This window comes from Artibeus jamaicensis, unplaced genomic scaffold, assembly GCF_021234435.1.
Source record: "Artibeus jamaicensis isolate MK-2021 breed Jamaican fruit bat unplaced genomic scaffold, CSHL_Jam_final scaffold_369, whole genome shotgun sequence".
In the NCBI taxonomy this organism is placed as follows: domain Eukaryota; kingdom Metazoa; phylum Chordata; class Mammalia; order Chiroptera; family Phyllostomidae; genus Artibeus; species Artibeus jamaicensis.
Genome location: NW_026522042.1, coordinates 28541618 through 28561543, shown reverse-complemented (window position 1 = coordinate 28561543; position 19926 = coordinate 28541618). Strand labels below are relative to the sequence as shown.

The following is a 19926-nucleotide window of genomic DNA, read 5'->3' as shown; positions in this document are numbered from 1 at the left end:
AAATAAATGACATATTTATCAAGCATACCAAAAGTTTCTTCTTCATTCTACTTGCCAATGAGCTATTCCTCACCTGTTGAATTTATCTTTAGGATGCAACAACCTTGTGCAGGAATAAGAGACTGCAGGTCTCGCCCTGTTTGTAGCAGGTCATTTCTGCAGCAGGCGGGAGAGTGAGAAAGACTAATTTTCAACAAAACTTCTTCATTTCAACATTAAAAGGTTGCTGGGAACATATGTGAAAATGTCTATATTACAAGAGTACATAAAGATAACGTAAACAACTTAAAACATATATACATAGTCATCTGAGGACTCAAGAAAAAGGTTCACTTTCTCTGTCTAAAGTTGCACAAAGATACAAGTAGGCAGAAATGGACGAGGTCTCACACACTTTGCATGCAGGTATAGCTCAATGTGATACTGTAAATTACATTTTAAAATTATTTAACACTAAACATAAAAACGTGTCCCTTGGTTTACAATTATACCCTAAGCACTTTATCTAAGTAACTAGAGCAACAATGTCAGAAGCATTTTAAGACAAATTTGGTATAACTGTAGAATCAAGAATTATGAAGAAGTTACCACAGGGTGTGGGGCCACTTTTCCCTTACACTGTACACACACTCCTACAGAACTGGATTCCTTGACTGGGACATACTACAAACTGATTGATTTGTTCTATCCTGCAAACCATATGATTTGTAATCCAAACCTCTTCTTAAGGATTAGTTTCCAATCTTAGTTAACTCTAGAGTTCATGATTACTTGTTTATGTGATGGAATGCCTTTATACCTTTGGCTAGACACTAATGTGTATCAGAAGCAAAGCCTTAATTTCAATGATTTACAACCCCAAAAAAAGGAATCATTAAAAATAATCGCCAAGTTAATGAAAAACAATTTAATGGTTCGGTTGAGCAGCTCTCTCTAATATCAAGAACATCTGACATCTCAAGGAGCTGGCATCTGTTATTTTGAGCAATTAGCATACAACAGAGAGAAAAGTTTCTTAATTTTAATATGTGTCCCTGATCAAGAGCCTAAAGTGACTGCGAAGCAAGATTTCTTACTGCAAGACCATGGGCAGGACTTCAGAAGGACCACGAACTCTCTAAAACTTAAGGCAAAATCTCTGTGAATATGTATGCATTCGCTAGGGTCCCACAGCCACCACACTATATGTTCCTATGTTTCATTCTATCCAGAAATGGCAAACAAATAATTTTTTTTAAAAAGGGCAGTGAAGAACACAGGCTTATTATTAGCAAATTCTGAACATCTCAAAACAACGTCTTTTGGACAGAGACAAGTTTGACCACCCAGGAGACCAAAGTCTTTGCTCTCAGCAGGGATCTCGCAGCTGTTTGCCATTAAAACCATCAAATAAGTTAGCACAATTCCTAAAAGGCATAAAGTGATCAGTATCATCCATCCTCACCCTATTTAGAAAAGTGTATAAACAGGCTAAACACATGCAAAAGCAGGTACTAGTTCATCCCCCCTCCCCACGGTGCCATCCACCCACTGTGTGCTGCAACATCCAGAAGGAGCTGTTACTTTGTGGCAAAGTTTTCAAGAGAGAAACTCAAGCAAAATGAAATCTGTGTTTCAGTGACCCAAACAGTTACATTATGGACTGCTTTTCATTAAAAACAAACATGGATAAAAATCTTTGGCAGAAAAAAAAATCCATGTTTCCTCTGTGGTAAACAAAATCAGCAACCAGAAAAGTTATTTAAGTGATATACAACTTACGCTATTACTGCTTGAACTGAAATTGTGAACTGGTCATTCAAAATAGTACATGATAAACATTACCCTCTGTTCAATAATGAAACTAGCATTAGTTAGCAATTAATTTAGCAGTGCTAATTAGGTGTTAAAAATCTTACCTAGTAAAGTCTGTTTTTGTCTTTCTGTGCCTCCTTAGGAGAGGCTAACTATATAATATATCTCCTGTTCCCAAACTTGGCCGTGATGACAGAGCTCTTCTGGAGACGCTAATGGTGATATACGATTGTTTTCCTTAAAAACAAGCTACAACAATCATCTGTAACTCCTGGCATTTTAACTAATGATCTCCTGAGAAGCAGAACTTTATGTCAGTATTAAACATAAATCACATTACCTTCACTCAATTTCGATTTTTTTTTTCCTGAGTAGACAATCGTCACAGGGAGGAAAACAGATGCACAGACAGGAAGAGTTTGCAGTAGTATGTGTTTGTCTCTGGAAGGAACCTTTCTATTTAAAGGACTTATGTTTGGCAACCACCTTTCCTGTCCCTTCTTCTAGGAACGCTGACAGCTCCCTCTGGCCCACGGATCAGCTGCCGCCACCCTCCACCCCTATGAAATTATTGCAAGATCTGCATGGTCCTGCTGTTTGCTGACTGGGACCCCCATCCACTCATCCAGGCAGGACCTAATCGCTGCTCTCTGCATCCTCTCTCGCTCTTCCAGCGCTCGCTCTCAGCGCCCCCTTCCGGGGGTCCCCGGGACGCCACAGGCGCAGGAAAGTTAAATCCCAACTCTGAGCAGCCTCATCCAGGTACAAAGCAAGGCAAGGGCGAGGAGGTGAAGGCGCTTCCCGCCAAAGCCCGGGGAATCAGGATCTGGCTCTGTTAGGACCCACACGCGGGCCGCAGGAAGCGATCCCACAAATACTACTCCTCCGAGGTGTTTTCCCCGGACATCTAGGGAGCACCAGTTCCCTCCAGCTCCCACATCAGACTCCATCCCCGAAACCCTGAGGCAGAGGATGCGAAATTCGCAGAGGGCGCAAAGATGCCCACAGAAAGGGGCTCGCCCGCCTGCAGACCACTGGGCAGGCGGTTCCCTGGGCCTCTGCATCCTGGCAGCGGCATTGTGAGTGGTTCCCGGCCTCAATCTCACCCATTAACCAAAGTGCTTGGTGGAGTTGAGCCCAAATCCCACTTCCTCCCAGCTTCTCACACGCGCGCGGCTAAACCACTGTAACTGCAACAGAAAAAGCTGACCCAGCCGGACTGCTGGCAAGGCTGTGGGACCACAAAGGGCCGGACACGGGACCCCTGCCCTTCGCTCTCGTCGATGCATGCCTGGGCGCGCGCGGGATACGGGCACACACCTCCACTGAGAACCTTCCCGGGGTGTTGGGTAAGGGCCCCATCTGGCCCACCGAGTGGTCGCCCATGGGGTCGTTTCCGCTCCTTACCTCTCTGCACCCTCGAGCCTCGGCAAAGGCAGGGACACAAACTTCCAGCTAGTGCACTAGCTCCACTGTGAGAACCTCCCCACTAATGGTAGTCCTCCTAATCCTATACGCCCCACCACCCGCGGTTCCCCACTCAACCCTGATGACAGACCCTGCCCAACATCCACATGACCCACCCTCCGATCACTGCCGCCCCCGGGTCCCGGCCCCAGCAGTGCGGTACAGCAGGGGTTGCGGCCACGGCCACGCAGGGATGGGGAGGTGTCGCTCACCAGGTGCGATGCGCGCTCCTCGTACCAGTCATCCAGCGCCTGGAACCCCGGAGAGATCTGAGTGTCCTCTTCAGTGCCCGGCGAGGGAAGTCGAGGCAGCAACCGCCACCGCCCCCTCCACTTCCCCAGAGCCGCACCCGACTTGCTACGCTCCCGGCGGGGGATGCCACTTAAGCGGCAGGTTCACGGTCCCCTGGAGCGCAGCTGGCCGGGGGGTGAAGCAGGTTCTTTCACTGTGGGGGCGACGGGCAACGAGGCAAAGTTGGGTGCCCGAACGAGCTCCGCAGGGAAGCCCCCGGGATGGACCACAAGGACCGGGATGTCCTCGCGGAGGGGAGGTGAAGTCTGGTGGCCGCCGCCCGGCAGGGGCCGCGGCCGGTCGGGGGTCACGGAGCCCACCCGCTGCGGGAGGGCAGCGCAAGGGAGCGGGCGCAGCTACAGCAGCCGCCGCCGGCGCCGCCTTCCCTGCGAGTAGAGCGGCGCGGGGAGCAGGCGAGAAGCGCGGGGCGGCCTGGCCCCGCCCCCGCCCCGCCCCCGCCGCCGCGCCTCCTCCGCCCCCTCCCAGCTGGAGTGAAACCCGAGCGCTCACCCGGCGCCTGACCTCCCAGGCCCCACCCCCTACACCGCCCCTTCCCCAGACTGGACCCCCTCCGAGCCTAGGGCGCCTCTGCACCCCCCAAAACCCCACTACGGCCTCCCGGGTGGGAGTGCGCCTGAGCCTGGACTTTCGGGGGCTGCCTCCCCCTGGACACCCTCGCGGACCTTTGTTGGCTCCCAGCCCAGGTCCCGCCGCTCGGACGTGGCTACTTCGAGGGGGAGGGGGGAGCGCGGTATAAAGGGCCGGAGGCGGTGCGCGCCGAGATCTAGACGTGGCGCGTCCACTTGCCGGCCTCTGCTCCAGGTATGTGCGTGTCCCGCGGGGGATTGCGGCCGCGTGGTCGGGGTGGGCATAGGCGGCCGGGTCCTCCCAGACTCCTGGGTTTGAGACTTTCTCTTTTTTGTAAGACATGCTCTTGCGGGGTCTGAGCTGGAAACTCCTTAAAGATCTAGAGTCACTGCGGGTTCTTGGTGGAGCGCTTTGGGGGTGAGCCTCCAGCCTAGTTCGAGTCGATTTCAGCGAAGTTCAGAGACAGGAGCAAATCAGATGAACCGGAGAAGCAGGTCAGGGGGTTCACAAGCACCACGCTGAGCGTTAAAAGAGGAGCTTCTGGATGGACAAGTTCAGCTCGTCTGATTCTGGGGCTAAATTTTACTTGTTGCACTTTTGCAGAATCTCTCGGTTCTGCCAAACAAGTACTCAGGTGAAAAGATTCGTAACTGGAAACTGAAGTACTTTTCAAGACTCCTAGAATTTGATATTTGGTTGCAAAGCCTCGGCTTGGAACCCCGAAGAGCGGCACGTGACCCTTTCCCTCTGCATAGGGGTGGGGACAGTATCTCCGGGCCCTTTTTTCTCCCTCTGGACTTCAGAGGGTGGCTTTGAAGTTCCCCTTGCAAAAGGTAACGCATGGACGCCCCACCGCTTTCCTCTCTCAGCTAGTGACACAGTGTATCCCTATGGCTTGAGGCAGGGACAGGTTGTTGAGATGCCGCACACTGGGCATGGGCCAGTGTCCCCTGACTGCCTTTGAGCTCATCTGTGCAAGGAACCCACCACTGGCTTGGGAGGCGTCACAGCTGGTCACATCCGACAGAAGAGCTGTAGAAATACAAATTGACATTAATTTGTGTTTCCTTTGGAGAAATGCATTTTTAATTAAAGAATTAAAAGGAAGCAATTCTGAAGGAAGCCCAACTAAAACTCATGAAGTCTCTCTCACACCTATGATGAGTAGCCTGGGAACTCAAGGCCTCACTCGGATTTCCTCAGTAGCTGGGCTCCTCTTTGAGAAGCGTTCTTACCTGGGTTGTGGTGGGGCTTCAGGCTGGTGCCAGACAGCTGCCTGGCTCCTGGGATCTTACGGAACAGCTTAACAGTTCTGTGCTTGGCATGAAGAGCACTAGCTCCATTCCTGACATTCTGACTCTCTTGCCTACGTGGCACCCAGGCCTAGCAACGCCCTGGGAGGAGGAGGTGGCCAAGGTCTGGCCTGGCTGCTCGGCCCTTGGGGGGTGGGGGGAACAGGAGGGAGGACATTACCTTACTCTTGACCTTGCAGCCCTTGGGTGGATGGGTACCTTTGGAGCCTGCAGCCACCAAGGCAAAGGGAGACAGAAATTAGGATACAAATGTGTAGTTAATCCTGTCCTTGCCTTCAACATTACAGTTAAGGGCATGTACACTTGAAAAAAAATCTTGGCATACGTACAGAGAGCTAAGCAGTGAAAAGAACTTAGTTTTCTACACCATAACCCAGGAATGCTGATAACGTTTAACTCAGTAAATTGCTTTAACTCAATAAATTGTGTAACTTTATGTGTCTGTGGGGGAGGAAGGTCAATTTCACAGGCGGTGTACAGGCTACACCCAAGCATTGTTAAAATATGTGTGTTTAGTGATAATGAATGACAAACAAATTAATAATGAGAACAGAGAAACAACCTCTGTTCGAATAATAATTTAGAGTGCATCCTTAAATTGAAATGGCCCTAAACTGAGGTTGTAATTTCACCGTGTGACCTACGGAAAAGTCCCTTAACTTTCCCGATAGCCAAAAGGAAACTTTGTAAGCACTGAACGAGAAAGGAAGGAGCGCAAGTATGGGAAATGCCCAGGGCCCGGTGTAGAAGTCTGCACAATCAATTAATTTTGAAGAACCCACAAGTGTTCCCTTGTTCCAAATGAAATTTCTAGGTTTGTTGGGATTTTTTTTTTTAAGTTTCACTCACGGAAGAACTTCCTACATTAAGCTTCTTACATTGTAGAACTAGAGGTGATCATTTTAAAAAGAAACTGTTTCGTTCTCTTGTACAAATGAAATTACAGCTTTCCCTAAACTGTTTCTGGTCAGCCATGCACACAATAATGAACATAAAAGAATGAGCAAACCAACCAAACACTCGGTGAAAATGATGAATTTTGGGGCGCTGATTCATGTGACCTGAAAAACGCCATCCATTTCCTGATTCACCTCAATTTCTGCGGCAATATGAGGGATGTCTTATGTCTCTGAAATAATTAACCAGTTTTATCTTGATTTCTCTCCCTTGTGCTTGAATTTCAGCTACATCGATAAACTGCCACCTTAGAGGGGAGCAGCAGGGAGGGGGCTGAAGAGAATGTCGCCTGGTGGAGATACAGATGCTGCTGTGGTCAGGAGTGACCTTCAAGGGGCGCCTCTGTCTCTGGCCTTTACAATGCATGTGATTGTATTAGTATGGCGAGAAACCTCAGTCCAGAAGTCGAGGCCTGTGGACATTTACATCTTAACTAGATTCTCCTGCAGATGAGCCAAGGGGCACATGGCGATCGTCATCCACAGGTGCTCCCATTTTACTCCTGTTTTCCTTCTTTTACATCCGTGGCATTTTAGAGTTGAAAAAAACTGCTAGATCCTCTGATCAGCTCCATTAGTTTTTTTCTTAAAATAGCCAAACATTGATAAAACAATATGCAGTTTTATGCCTCACTAAGATTACCTAGTGCTAGTTTTTGCTCATACACTATTTTAAGTACTTAAAAGACCCATGATATGGCTACAGATAAGCCTGTGATGCTCCCCAGAGACTTGACAGCAGAATCACCACGTGGGGAGGGAGCCCATACTTGAGACCCTTAAGCTTCACCAGGGTAAAAATTCTCTTACCCCGAGAAATGCTCGCCCACCCTTTAGCAGAGCAGCCTTCTCCCATGGTAGAGGTAAGCAGGCCAGTTTTACTGAAAAACAGCCAGAAACTAAAACGTAGCACAAAAATCATTGTGGCACACCTGAGAGTGAGCACAAATGGGCATGGGGTGAACTGACGCCCTGGCCCTTAAACTGAAGGACCAGGGCAACCACGAGGCTACCTGCAAGTCAGCCCTCTGCCACTGCACCACTCTCCCCCCTCTGAAGCTGAGGGCCACCCACACCCACCCAGGGCCCGCTTCCAGCTTCCCCTGTCTGCTAGGAGCCTGTTTGTCCCTGCAGGGTGTTCCATGAAGGCTGACACAGAGCCACCTGGCCTCACCCAACCCAGGTGAGCTTGCTACCTTTGAGCTCACCAGAACTCGCCCCCAGGTGAAAACCACCTCTAGAAGTATTTTGCCTTGTCTTTATGGTTAAATTTCTAGATATATTTTTCTAGCAACCCAATTTCCGTAAAATAAAATTGTGTGCAAACTACCTCAAGTTGTGTTTTTGTAAGTATGGTATGGAGAGAAGAAAAATGCTGGGTTTAAAGGATTTGGGGAATACCTGGGAGAAATGCAGGTGCTTTGTGGCACGGAGATAGAGCATCCGTATAATTTCCTGAGTGTTATTTTCTGACATGGAGCCTTGTATATATCGTCAGTGTCCATAGCAAAGAATGGCTGTACTTTTAAAACATGCTTGATACTCATTAACCAATGTTCTCTATAATCCTCTGTCTTTGAAAATAGAGATCTGGAGAAAATAGTATGTTTGGAAATAAATTTTCAAAACTAAGCTTCATCCTACATAGGTTTAGAAATACAGATTACTCCGCCTCGGATGATTCCATCATTTAGCAGGGAGATTAACTCGTGATGACCTTGAGGTAAATGAAAAGAATATCTACTAAGTGAAATTGGCCAGTGGGCCAAGTGTCTGCTGAAGCACATAAGTGGGAGGATGAGTTGTCAAGAGTCCTGTCACCCTGTGTCACCTCACTTCAGACCCTCCCATTCCCATCACTGTCACCTTAACGCAATACTCACTTCCCACACCCAGAACACCAGCACCTCTCCTGACCGGCCCAGGTGTCCCTGCACCTCCTGTCTACAGCGCTACAGCACCCCACTCGTTCTTAACAACACACAACTGATTTCGAATTGCAATCTGCCTGGCTTAGAAAAGAAAAGAAAAGCAACTCCCGTGGAACTTAGTTGTGACCAGTAAGATGTAAGGCAGTGGGATTCCAAGAAAGGCTTCATATAAGGGGGCAACAGTTAACTGGGTGTGATCTTTCTTGCCCTTCCCTCCTGAAACCAAGGGGCCTCATGGCTTTCATTCAATTGAGTCTTAAATCCCAGCTATAGAAATCAGATCTCTCTCTACATATGTGCCCCCCCAGAGACCCAGCCTTTCCCTCCAGATAATCAGCAACCCCCAAGGCAGCAGAAGACCATGGCCTGGACCTAATGGTCACTTGGTCCAGACCTCTGGCAGGCTACAGATAGCACCTTGACCTAAGTTATGGTTCAGTTCCTGAGCCTAAAAGTAAAATGACCCCTGGACAGAGGAACTTCAGAAAAGACCTCAAAGCTGCCTTCCAGGCCTGAAGAAATGATTTATTACCCTCACCTCACCTCTGATCGGTCTGCTCCCAGCAGGACACCAAGCCCTTAACCCTCAGTGTCCTGAGACTTTGCCCTGTCCTATGTATAATCTGTAACCTATGCGCCATCTGGCTGTCAGATTTTTAGCGTTACCTCCCCCTGTCCAGATTGGCCAATTCCATACTAAACTATTTTTCTTTCTATACTGCAGAGTCCTGCTCATGCATTTCCTTGAGCCAGTGTGCACAGGCAGGCTGACCCAAGGAAAAACATGAGGGTTCTGATAACACTTCTGAATTCCTGCCTGGACTTGACTACAATAGTAGCAATTACAGTCAACATCCAGGGCTGTAAGGTAACCTTGAAGATATAACCCTGAGCCTTCGAGAACAGGAAAGCTGAAAAAAAAAATGCTTCTGAACCCCTGGTTACCCTCTGGAGCCCCTATCTCAGCCATGGACTGTCACCTCCAGACTTTGTAACAGGAGAAAGAAATAACATCCCCTTGTGTTCTGTCCATCGCTGTTTCTGTTCTGAGAACATGAAGGCTCTTCCAGTCTGGCATCCGTGTCCTCATCTCTCGGCACTGCCACCCATGCAGCCTCCCTCCAGCTCTGAAGTCCTGCTCCCAGCCAAGGCTGTTGCACAGTGTGTGCCCTGGCACAGAGCTGTGCATTAAGAACAGAATAGAGCAACACAGGGCTAATTGCTGCCCTTGCAAGAATTACAGTCTTTGGGGGAACGGTGGTTATCAAGGACTGATCCCACAAACGTGTCGTCATAAGCTCTGATAAATGCTAGGAGAGACAAGTGTAGGGGTGTCTGGTTTCGTCTGGAAGGTCAGGACAGACGTCACCAAGGCAGCATTTCAGCTGGCATTTGAGGGATGAGTGGGGACTAACAAGGAAATGGGGAAGGTAGAGAAATTCCAGGAAAGAGTGGGAATATATTAGAATATAACTCAAGCACACGTGTGAAAATTCCAAGGGTAGGAACGTGATAGCAAAAAAGGAACCAACAAGAATGATCTTCTAAAAAAGTAGAGAGGGGAAGAGATGAAATAAAGAATAACTTGATCAATCCAGTAAAAGGCTGAAAAATAAAGACCAATGGAAAGAAAAACATGTAGGAAGAGAAGAACTAGTAGAATTTCAGTAAACATGTAAAATCCAAGAGCACAATGACACAATGGGGAAAATATACCAGGCAAATAAATACCAGTCAGAGTAAAGATAGTTTAAAATTGCCCCTATCAGAAATGCAGGTTTGAAAGATAATATCCTTTCCAGAGAAATTTACTATCTAAAAAAGATCCAATTCATCAGGAAACACAAATGTGCACAAACCTAAAAAAGATCCAATTCATCAGGAAACACAAATGTGTACAATGGTTTCTAAATATAAAAAGTAAAAATCTACAAAATTATAAGGAAAATTGACAAATCCACAGTTACTGATGGAGCACATTTCTCTGATTAATTGATTCCACAGGAGGAAAAATATGAATCTAGATATCCTGAGAAAAACAATTATCAAGATTTACAAAAATTAAGCAAGTCTGGAGCCAGAAAGCAAGTCTCAATGAATTCTTAATATTTAGTATCATACAGTTTACAAATCAATCATTTTTAAACATATTTTGTGGATTATGCTATTACCATTGTCCCAGTTTTTCTCCCCTTTATTCCCCTCTGTCCTGCATGCCCCCTCCCACCAGCATTCCCCCCTCCTTAGTTCAAGGAACATGTAAGTTCCTTGGCTTCTCCATTTCCTACACTATTCTTAACCTCCCCTTGTCTATTTTGTACCTACCATTTATGCTTCTTATTCCCCGCACCTTTTCCCCCAGTCTCCCCCCTCACCCTTCATGTGATCTCCACTTCCATGACTCAGTTCCTATTCTAGTTGTTTGCTTAGTTTGTCTTTGTTTTTGGTTTTTTTAGGGTCAGTTGTTGATAGTTGTACTTTTGTTGTCATTTTACTGTTCATAGTTTTGATCTTCTTTTTCTAAGTCCTTTTTCTTATTATTATTTCATATAATAAGGGCTTGGTGATAATAAACTCCTTTATCACCTTATCTGAGAACCACTTTATCTGCCCTTCCATTCTAAATGAAAGCTTTGCTGGATAGAGTAATTTTGGATGTAGGTCCTTGCTTTTCATGACTTGGAATATTTCTTTTTAGTCCCTTCTTGCCTGCAAGGTTCTTTTTTTGAGAAATCGGCTGATAGTCTTATGGGCACTCCTTTGTAGGCAATCGACTCCTTTTCTCTTGCAGCTGTTAAGATTCTCTCCTTATCTCTAATCTTGGATAATGCAATTATGATGTACCTTGGTGTGTGCTTGCTTGGGTCCAACTTCTTTGGGATTCTCTAAGCTCCCTGGACTTCCTAGAAGTCTATTTCCTTTGCCAGATTGGGGAAGTTCTCCTTCATTTTTTTCCAATAAGTTTTCCATTTCTTGCTCTTCCTCTTCACCTTCTGGCACCCCTATGATTCAGATGTTGGAACATTTAAAGCCATCCCAGAAGATCCTAAGCCTCTCTTCATTTTTTTTTTTTTTGAATTCTTGTTTCTTCATTCTCTTTTGGTTTATTTTTGGAGCTGAAAGAAGAATGTTTATTTCTTCCTTCAGCTCCAAATCATTTATCTGAGTCCCAGTTTCCTTCCCTTTACTGTTGGCTCCCTGTATATTTTTCATAGCCTTTGCTTTTTTCTCTATTTTGTGACCATACTAAATGATTTCTGTGAGCATTCAGATTACCAGTATCATGAACTATGCATCCGATAGGTTGGCTATCTCTTCATCACTTAGATCTAATTTTGGAGCTTAGCTCTGTTCTTTCACTTGAGCCATGTGTCTTTGTCTTGGCATGCTTGTTATGCTTTAAGGGGCGGAGCCTTAGGTGTTTGCCGGGGCAGGGCAACCCCCATTGCTGCCTTGTGGTGCTGTATGTGGGGGAGGAGTCTGAGAGGGAACAATGCTGAGAGCCAGACACTTCCCCTGCTATCCACAACCAAACTGGTCCCTTCCGGTGCTGATTCCTAGGAAGGTGGGTTTGTGTATGTTCTAGAACTCGGTGGGTCTCTCCAACCCATATCAGAAATATAGATTTTAAAGCTATATTTTTCCCACCACCACAAACCCTACAGGCATTTTCAAACAGAGGCTTTGAGGCTTTATTTCCCTGCACTGGAACCCTGGGTTGCACGGTCTGTCTTGCTCTGCAGTTGTTCCTCCCTGTTAATCTGCAAATGTGGGGCTGCAGGCTCCACCAGCTGCCGCCCCACCAGCCTGGTCCTTCATTCAATGCCTTGCGGCAAGTCCTCTCCACCACAGCTGCCTGTCTCCACCTCTCTTACTGGTCTAGATGAATGTTTCTTCTTTAACTCATTGGTTGTCAGACTTCCATACAGTTTGATTTTCTGGCAGTCCTGGTTGGATTTTTAAAAAATTTGTTGTTGTCCTTCTTTTGGTTGTGCAAGGAGACAAAGTATATCTACCTATGCCTCCATCTTGACCAACAAATTAATCATTTTAAATCAAACATTGAAAATACTTCATATTTGTGAATTGTACACATTTCTAATGACACATAGAACATAGAAGACAATGAAAATCAGAAAAAATTTATATTTTGTATGAAAATACAACACAAACTTACATGATGTAGCTAAAGCAGTATCTACAGGGAAAGCCTAAAGTATTTACATTGGGAAAGAAGGACTGAAATTGACAAGCTAAAAGTCCAACTCAAGATGTCAGAAAGAGAAAATAGCAAAGGGAAATAACATCATTAATATCACATATTGATGAAATATCATAAATTTACAAAGAAGAATTGACAATAGCAAAGCTATTTAAAAAATAAGTTTAATGAAGCCCTGGCTGGTGTAGCTCAGTGGATTGAGCACGGGCCTGCGAACCAGAGTATTGTGGTTCAATTCCCAGTCAGGGCACATGCCTAGGTTGCAGGCCAGTTCCCAGCAGGGGATGCAGGAGAGGCAACCATACATTGATATTTCTCTCCCTCTCTCCTCTTCCCCTCTAAAGATAAATAAATGAAGTCTTTTAAAAATAAAAAAATAAGTTTAATGAAATAGACAACCTCTGGATATATATATATATATATTTCAGTAGAAAAATTTAGCTTTAGAAAACTAAAAAGGAAATTAGAATTTAAATATACTCACAATCATTAAAGAAACTGAATCACTGAATATGTAATAAATAAAACAGAATAACAGTCCTATTTGGTTTTCTAGGAAGATTCCACGAAATATTCAGGACACGATTAATCCCTATTTTATAAAAGTTATTCTAATGAATAGAAAAGTCATAGGACAAATTCTCAAAAATACATGGATGATGTTTTATGACTAGAAAACATAGTAATGTAATTAATCGTCTCATCAACAGACTAAAAAAAAAACCATATGACCACTTCAACAGCTACATAATATGCTTTGATAAAATTTAACATGTATTTATTATTTTAAAAAACTTTTGGCTATTAGACTAGTAATAAAAGGGAATTAGACTATCTACCACAAATATCAAATATCAAGAAACTTTACATTTAACTGTGAAAAGTTAGAGACGTTCACTTGGAGGGGAAGATGGAGACAAGCCTACACATATCAATACTTCTACTCAACACTGAAATAATTGGTTGAAAAGTGTCTGGCAAGAAAACTCTTCCTTCAGTTCTTTCTGGCTGGTTGAATAATTCAAATGACATACAGCAGATTAACAGGAGAAAATCAAATTTTAATATGGTTTTTGGATATGGAGAAATTCATATAAGCCTGAAAATTCCAAAGACATGAGGCAAAATGAGGTAAATATGTCACTTTGGATTAAAAAGGAGCACTTTACAGGTCAATGAGAAAGCAAACATATGGTAAACAAGTTCATGCAAGGTCACCCAGAAAGAAGGGGAAAGGAAGGAAATCTAGAGTTAGAGAGTTTGGCTTGGATCCTCCCTGTCTGCCACACGCTTCATTCACATGTGCTAAAGTGACTGTGCTCAAGTTCCTTTCCTGAAGCAGGTTTTCTGCCTGAATTCCTTTCTTTAGGTAGGTAAAGAGCAGGTAAAGACTCCTCCTGAGTTTGTAGGGCATTAATTGTTTTCAGCTGTAAATAATCCCCATACCCGGGGCTGGGGCACATTCTGGGGAGACTAATTCCTGACCCCCACAAAAGGCCATTGCAGACAACATAATTGTTTCCAGTAAAAGCACTTAAGAACATCTACAGATAAATAATTAGAAGAAAAAGTTCTGTAAGTCTGCTGGGTAGACTCTCAGTACACAAATCAATTGTGTTCCCATAAACCAGCAGCAAAGATGAGAAAATATAATTGAGAAAAAATAACATTAACAATAAAAAGATCGATATGTTACCTAAGAATAATTTTGGCAAAGATATTTTGGACCTTTGTAGAAAACTTATAAAACTACATTTAAAGATCCTAAAGAAAGCCTAGATAAACTGATGCTATGCTATGTTTCCATATGGAATGGTTCAGTATATAATATCTTGAATATTAAATATTCATTCAGAAAATCCATGCTCCCCAAATCCATTCTTAAATACAATGCAGATGCCACCAAAATCTCAACTGGCTGCGTGGAACTCAAGTAGATCATCGAGTTTATAAGCAAGGCAAGATCAGAGGTCCAAGAGTGGTTAAGGAATCTGCAGAAAATGAACAGGGTAGGTGGGAGTCATGAGGTATAGAAATAAGGTATAGAGATATTGTTCATAAAGCTATAGAAATTAAGACAACGAGATACTGGCACAGGGATTAACTAAGAGAACAGCACAGAGAGCTTATAAACAGACACGTACATACGCTGTCTTTGACGCATGACAAAGGGCTCACTGGGGAGAGGTGGGACTCGATAAATGGGCCTAAGACAAGTAACAACCCAGGTGGAAAAACACTGAATTAGAAACTTCCCTCAAGCCATTCATAGACGTAACCTCAACGTAGATTAAAGCCAAAGTAGAAAACATTCAAACATTAAGGGAAACATACAAGAAGCTATCTATGTGACCTCTGGATGGGGAAGCAGTTTTCAAAAGACCAGCCATAAAGAAAAAAAATCAATACAGCAAACAACATTAAAGGTTAGAACTTCCATGTGATGAAATACAACTTAGAGGCAAGCCATAGCCTGGGAGAATTCTCAGTGCACACAATTGGCAAAAGGTGATGGGCAGAATATATCGTCAATATATTGTCTCCTACCAACCCAATGGAGAAGGAGAAAGAAATAGAAAAAATGTGCAAATGAAATAGGAAGCTCAGTGGCCAATAAACCTAAGACTACAACTTCTCTAATAACCATGGACAATTAATTAAAACAATATGGCACCACATCATACCAATCAGACTGGCAATAATAAAAACGTCTGGTGATACCAACTGTTAACAAATTTTGGCATGGAGAACTTTAGAGGTGTAAATTGGTACAATCACTTGGGAAGGCCACTGTTTTGGTCACTCTTGTCAAGTTAAAAACGTCCCTTGCATACAGCCCAGCTGGCAAAGTTGCAGAGGACATGCCACATACTGCCAGTTTACATAAAGTACTAAACCAAAAAATCATGTCAACATAAGGTATGAATACGCACATCGTGGTCAAATAGCACAGAAACGATAAGCCCTAAACTCGGGTTGTTTATCTGGGGCTGGGCCTGGGGATGGGCAGAGATTGTGAAAAGATAAACAACTTTATCTGGGACTCTGTTGTTTTCCATTTGAAAAAACTAAGACGTGAAGCAAACACTGAAAAAATGTTAAGATTAGATAAAGCTGGTTTGGTGAGTGTTCATTAGATTACTGTCCTTCTCTGTATGCTCACAAAATGTCATAATTCAATAAAAAGGTTGCTGGGAAGTAAGGAAGTGCCGAGGGTAGGCAGGGGAAGCTCATTAGAGTGGTTTTGTCCTGACGAGGGACAGAGAAGCGGGTAGCAGCTGCAGGTACGTGAGCACAGAGGACCATTTTTCAAAGTGGGTCACTGGAAGCATGTTTATACATTGATTGAAATACCTTCATGGACTGAGAGAAACTGACAATGCAGTAGAGAAACAAGATAATCCCAGGAACAAAAGCCTTGGAAAGGGAAGAGGCAACAGAATTTGTGTTTGGAGAGCGGGGCTGGCTCAGCATTGTCATAGGAGAGAAGACCAAGGCAGATGGGGCACAAGCAGGAATGGAAGTTTTGTGGGTGCAGATGAAGACCTGCTCCGCTGGGAACTTCTGTTTGTTTTCCTAATGAAGTGTAGTCTTCCCTTGTATCTGAATCGAATGGCTGCAGGGCATCTCCACCCCACCCCCATACCCAAATATGCAGATGCTCAACTCCTTTACTTAATATGGTCTAGTATTTTCATATGTCTTTTGCACATCTTCCCATATACTTTAAATCATGTAAATGGTTCTGCTAGTGCTGACAAAGAAATGGTCCAAGAGAAAAAAGACATGAGGGTGCAATTATGACTGTTTTCTTGTCTATCTCTAAGGGTTTTGCTGAGTATCCTATACAGCACCTCATTTCATGCTCAACTCTATTGAGAGACACATTTTCCTGTTCAGAATCGTACGTGATCAGAGAATATTCTAAATATTTGCTCATCTTGCTCAAAGATTTACATCAACATTTATCTGTTAATTTCTATAAAAGAGTTTATCTGTAATATAATCTGAAAAATGGTTGTTCCCAAGTTTAACACTTTTGGGACTGCAGTATTAGGGGGGTCACTTTCTGCCTCTCTCTGTCACACACACACACACACCTTTTCTCTTCTGCTACAATCAGATTTTCAGCTTTGCATGTGAATGAAGAAGACTTCGGTGGAACAGGAACTGAGGAAGCATTTCCCCTTGAGTAACTGTCCTTCTTCCCAAACTTCCTGGATCCACAAACAGAGGCCTTATTACTTACCCATGCTGGCATAAAAGCTACCATAACGTGTTTCACCTTCCCTACCTTCAGGAGATGTCATTTCAACTCACCCAGTGAAACATGTCAGGATCTCAGGCAGGTAAGGGAATGGTATGTAAGCACCTCATTTCCAGAAAATTGCGCCACACCTTCCGCTGCCCACAAAGATAAACACTCTCTGAGTGGGTTGGACTGTCTGCTACTTCACTCTCCAGAGTATCCTGCAGTGATTCATCCATAATGGTGACTGCATCGACAAGGTCACGAATATCTGAGGCTCGGGCAATCCTCAGTGAAGTGTCTTGTAATGTGTCTTTTGCAGAGCTGACATGTATTGAGTTTCCTGCTTGCCAGGCTCTGGCCTCAGAGGTTTAAACTATTAACCCTGTCGACCCCTCCCAATAACTCCAAATGCTGGGAACCTTATCATCACCACTTCCTGGATGAGAACACTGAGCACGGAGAGGTGACATCATTTCCCCCATGATGAAACAACCAGGAGGCAAGGGGGGATCCGGGTGGCTCCACTGCCCCACTGCACACTAGCCCAGGGTTTGGCCCATGTTTCCTGTAAAGGTCAGAGAGTAAATATTTTGGCTTTGTGAGCCACACAGTCTCTTGTAACTCTAGACGATACATTACCAAATTGTGTTCCAATAACGCTTTATGTGGGAAGACAGGCAGAGGGCCACACCGGCCCCCAGGTTGTTGATGCCTGAAGACTGGAGCTCCACCTTCAACATTTCTCAAAGTCCTCGAAGGGTTTGCACACATCATGCAGGTGCCCCATGGCCTCTGGTTCTTCTAGGCCTTTGGAGAGGCCCAGATGGACATGGTATAGCCTGTCGCCAGGTGATGTTGACATGATGGGTCTGGGGACCCCACTTGGAGAACCACTGTCCAGAGGAATATTAACAAGCACAGCCAGTACTTTATCTTCTGAAAGCAAATCGGAATTGGTATAAAAGCTTGCCATCCCATGACTAAATCCCTATCGTTCCCTTCCCCTTGCAGTCTTTGCTCTCGAGAATTTTGTTTTCTGGAACATCAGTTTCTCAGACAGGAAACTCGCTCTTCCTCATGGAACCCATAGTGCCCAGCAGAGGAGCCTGTGTTACCAGGTGCTCAAAACTATTTGCTTATAGAATCAAAAGAAAATTAACCACGGTATTGCTGCCATGTTAGGCCATTTCCAACAATTTTTACATGTGACAACAACACTAAGGACTTGGCTAAATTGCTGTAATGCCAAGAATGACACTGCCTGGTGTGGGGAAATCATTTGTCTGATACAGTAGTTCATTTTCCCCCGTTGACACATTAAGGAAAATCTACATTTCAAGACAGTGTTGAGTTTTGTCCAAGTCACATGAAATAGAGCCTGCTCAGAGCCTGCTTCTCCTTACCTGTCAAGGCATGGTTTCTCAGAGAGTGGGGACAAAAGGAGTAGCTTATAGGTTCACAAAAGACTTTGACACGCTAGGCAACAACAGGGCTCAGAGTTAAACGGTTGGGATCAGGCTGACTGGACATGTCTAGAAGTAACTCGAGCAGAGGACACCTGCCAGGACTGATTGCCCCCGGAGTGGATGTGAAGTAAGGCACTACTTACACATCCCAGTGCTCCGGCCCCACCACGCCGGCACCAGGGCTCCGTGGGGCTCTTTATGGAGAAAAAAAATGGGTGGGAAATTAAAATGTCCTCCAAACTATTTGAATTCTTAAAGTGAGGATTTCATTCAGTTTCAAAATGTGACTTTCCTCTATTTTCCCCAGTTCAGAGGAAAACCGAACCCCACAGGCGAGTAAAATGACTGCTTGCTGTCTTTGGTACACACTCCCCAGGACTTTCTTGTGTCCAAATGTTAATTTGAACTGACAAAACACTCTCGGCACTTTAATTTCATTTTATAAAAAAATGCAAAAAAACCCGCAAACTTAACATCTAAGCGTATTTATTCCAAGTTTAATGGCTCACGTTCCCGAGGTCGGCGAGCAAATGGAGTTGAAGAATGTATAATTGCAGATTATGAAACTGCAAAATTAACATTACTTTGTTAATGTCAAGATAAGATTTGAGAGCCAGAAGGGATTTTCAAGATCATTGATCTTAAACCTCATCACACAGTTGAAGACTCAGAGGCTGGGTTGATAAGGTGTCCTTCCCAGGTTCACAGAGCCAGTTGGGGACAGACCTGCCCCCGATGCCCCACCTCTTGGCCCATCGAACACCCTCCCACTCCTATGCTCCACTATCCCCACTAACTCCTTATGACAAAGGGGGATCTAATTTATCCTTCGCTGCTTCACCTTCAAAAATACAAGAGTGTGTGACCCTGTGTGTATAAAAGAGAGAGAGAGAGAAGACAAGAGGAGAGAGGTGAGGAGATGAGGGGAGGGGGGCAAGGAGGGGAGAGAGACTATTGGGGAACAAATCGGTAACAGTTATTTCGCTAGACATTTCAGCCCACTATTTCAAAATAATTCATAATTTATTCGGATCTGTTGACAAAACATTGGACAGAGACCATGAAAGAATTCGTTAAGAATGACTTAACCTTACCACATAGAGTAATAAGGGTTTAACTGGGCTATATAGAACACCTCCAAAATAGCAGGGGCTGAACCACGGGAGGTTTTCGGGTGAAAGGAGAAGCCAGAGCTGTCATGATGGAATACTTCACAAATCCCACAGGGGCCTGGCTCCTCCTCCCCGCGGCTCTTTCATACCATGCAGCAGGGCGGCGGCCCTGCCTTTTTGCTTTATAGCTCTCTGGCCTGGCAACGTTTAAGTTCACCTCACTTGTGTGTTAAGTAGCAGTCAGAACATGCCAACATTCTACTTTTTCTGCCCACTTTCTTGACTGTTGGTGACAGCATATGTTCTGCGACAGGTGACAACGGCCCTGGATCTTTGGTCACTGTATGACAAGGATCACCAGCCTCCCGGCCACTGAGATCTGAGTCTTTTCTGCCCTCTGTGACAAGGTTTCCTCTAGGCCAATGACACCAGTTTGAAGTTCCAACGAAGGCAACTTTGTACTTTCAGGTATCAAAACCTGCTCTGTAGGTTCAGGTGTGTGTTACAGGGACCCAAATGCACGATGGCGCACAC

At 44.7% G+C, this 19926-nt stretch overlaps 1 protein-coding gene and 1 non-coding gene across 3 annotated transcripts in view; one reads left to right on the top strand and one right to left on the bottom strand.

The window, feature by feature from the left end:
* SEMA5A (semaphorin 5A) overlaps positions 1-3954 on the bottom strand; it is a 440583-nt gene extending 436629 nt beyond the window's left edge. For both annotated transcript variants that reach the window (XM_053657221.1, XM_053657222.1), the window contains exon 1: positions 3474-3954. The gene's annotated coding sequence lies outside the window, so the exon portion shown is untranslated. The remainder of the gene's footprint in view (positions 1-3473) is intronic.
* Positions 3955-6475: 2521 nt separating this feature from the next.
* Positions 6476-6545, top strand: LOC119063878 (small nucleolar RNA SNORD123). Its single transcript, XR_005085262.1, has one exon. It is a non-coding gene; the product is annotated as a small nucleolar RNA SNORD123 (small nucleolar RNA).
* Positions 6546-19926: the final 13381 nt, after the last annotated feature.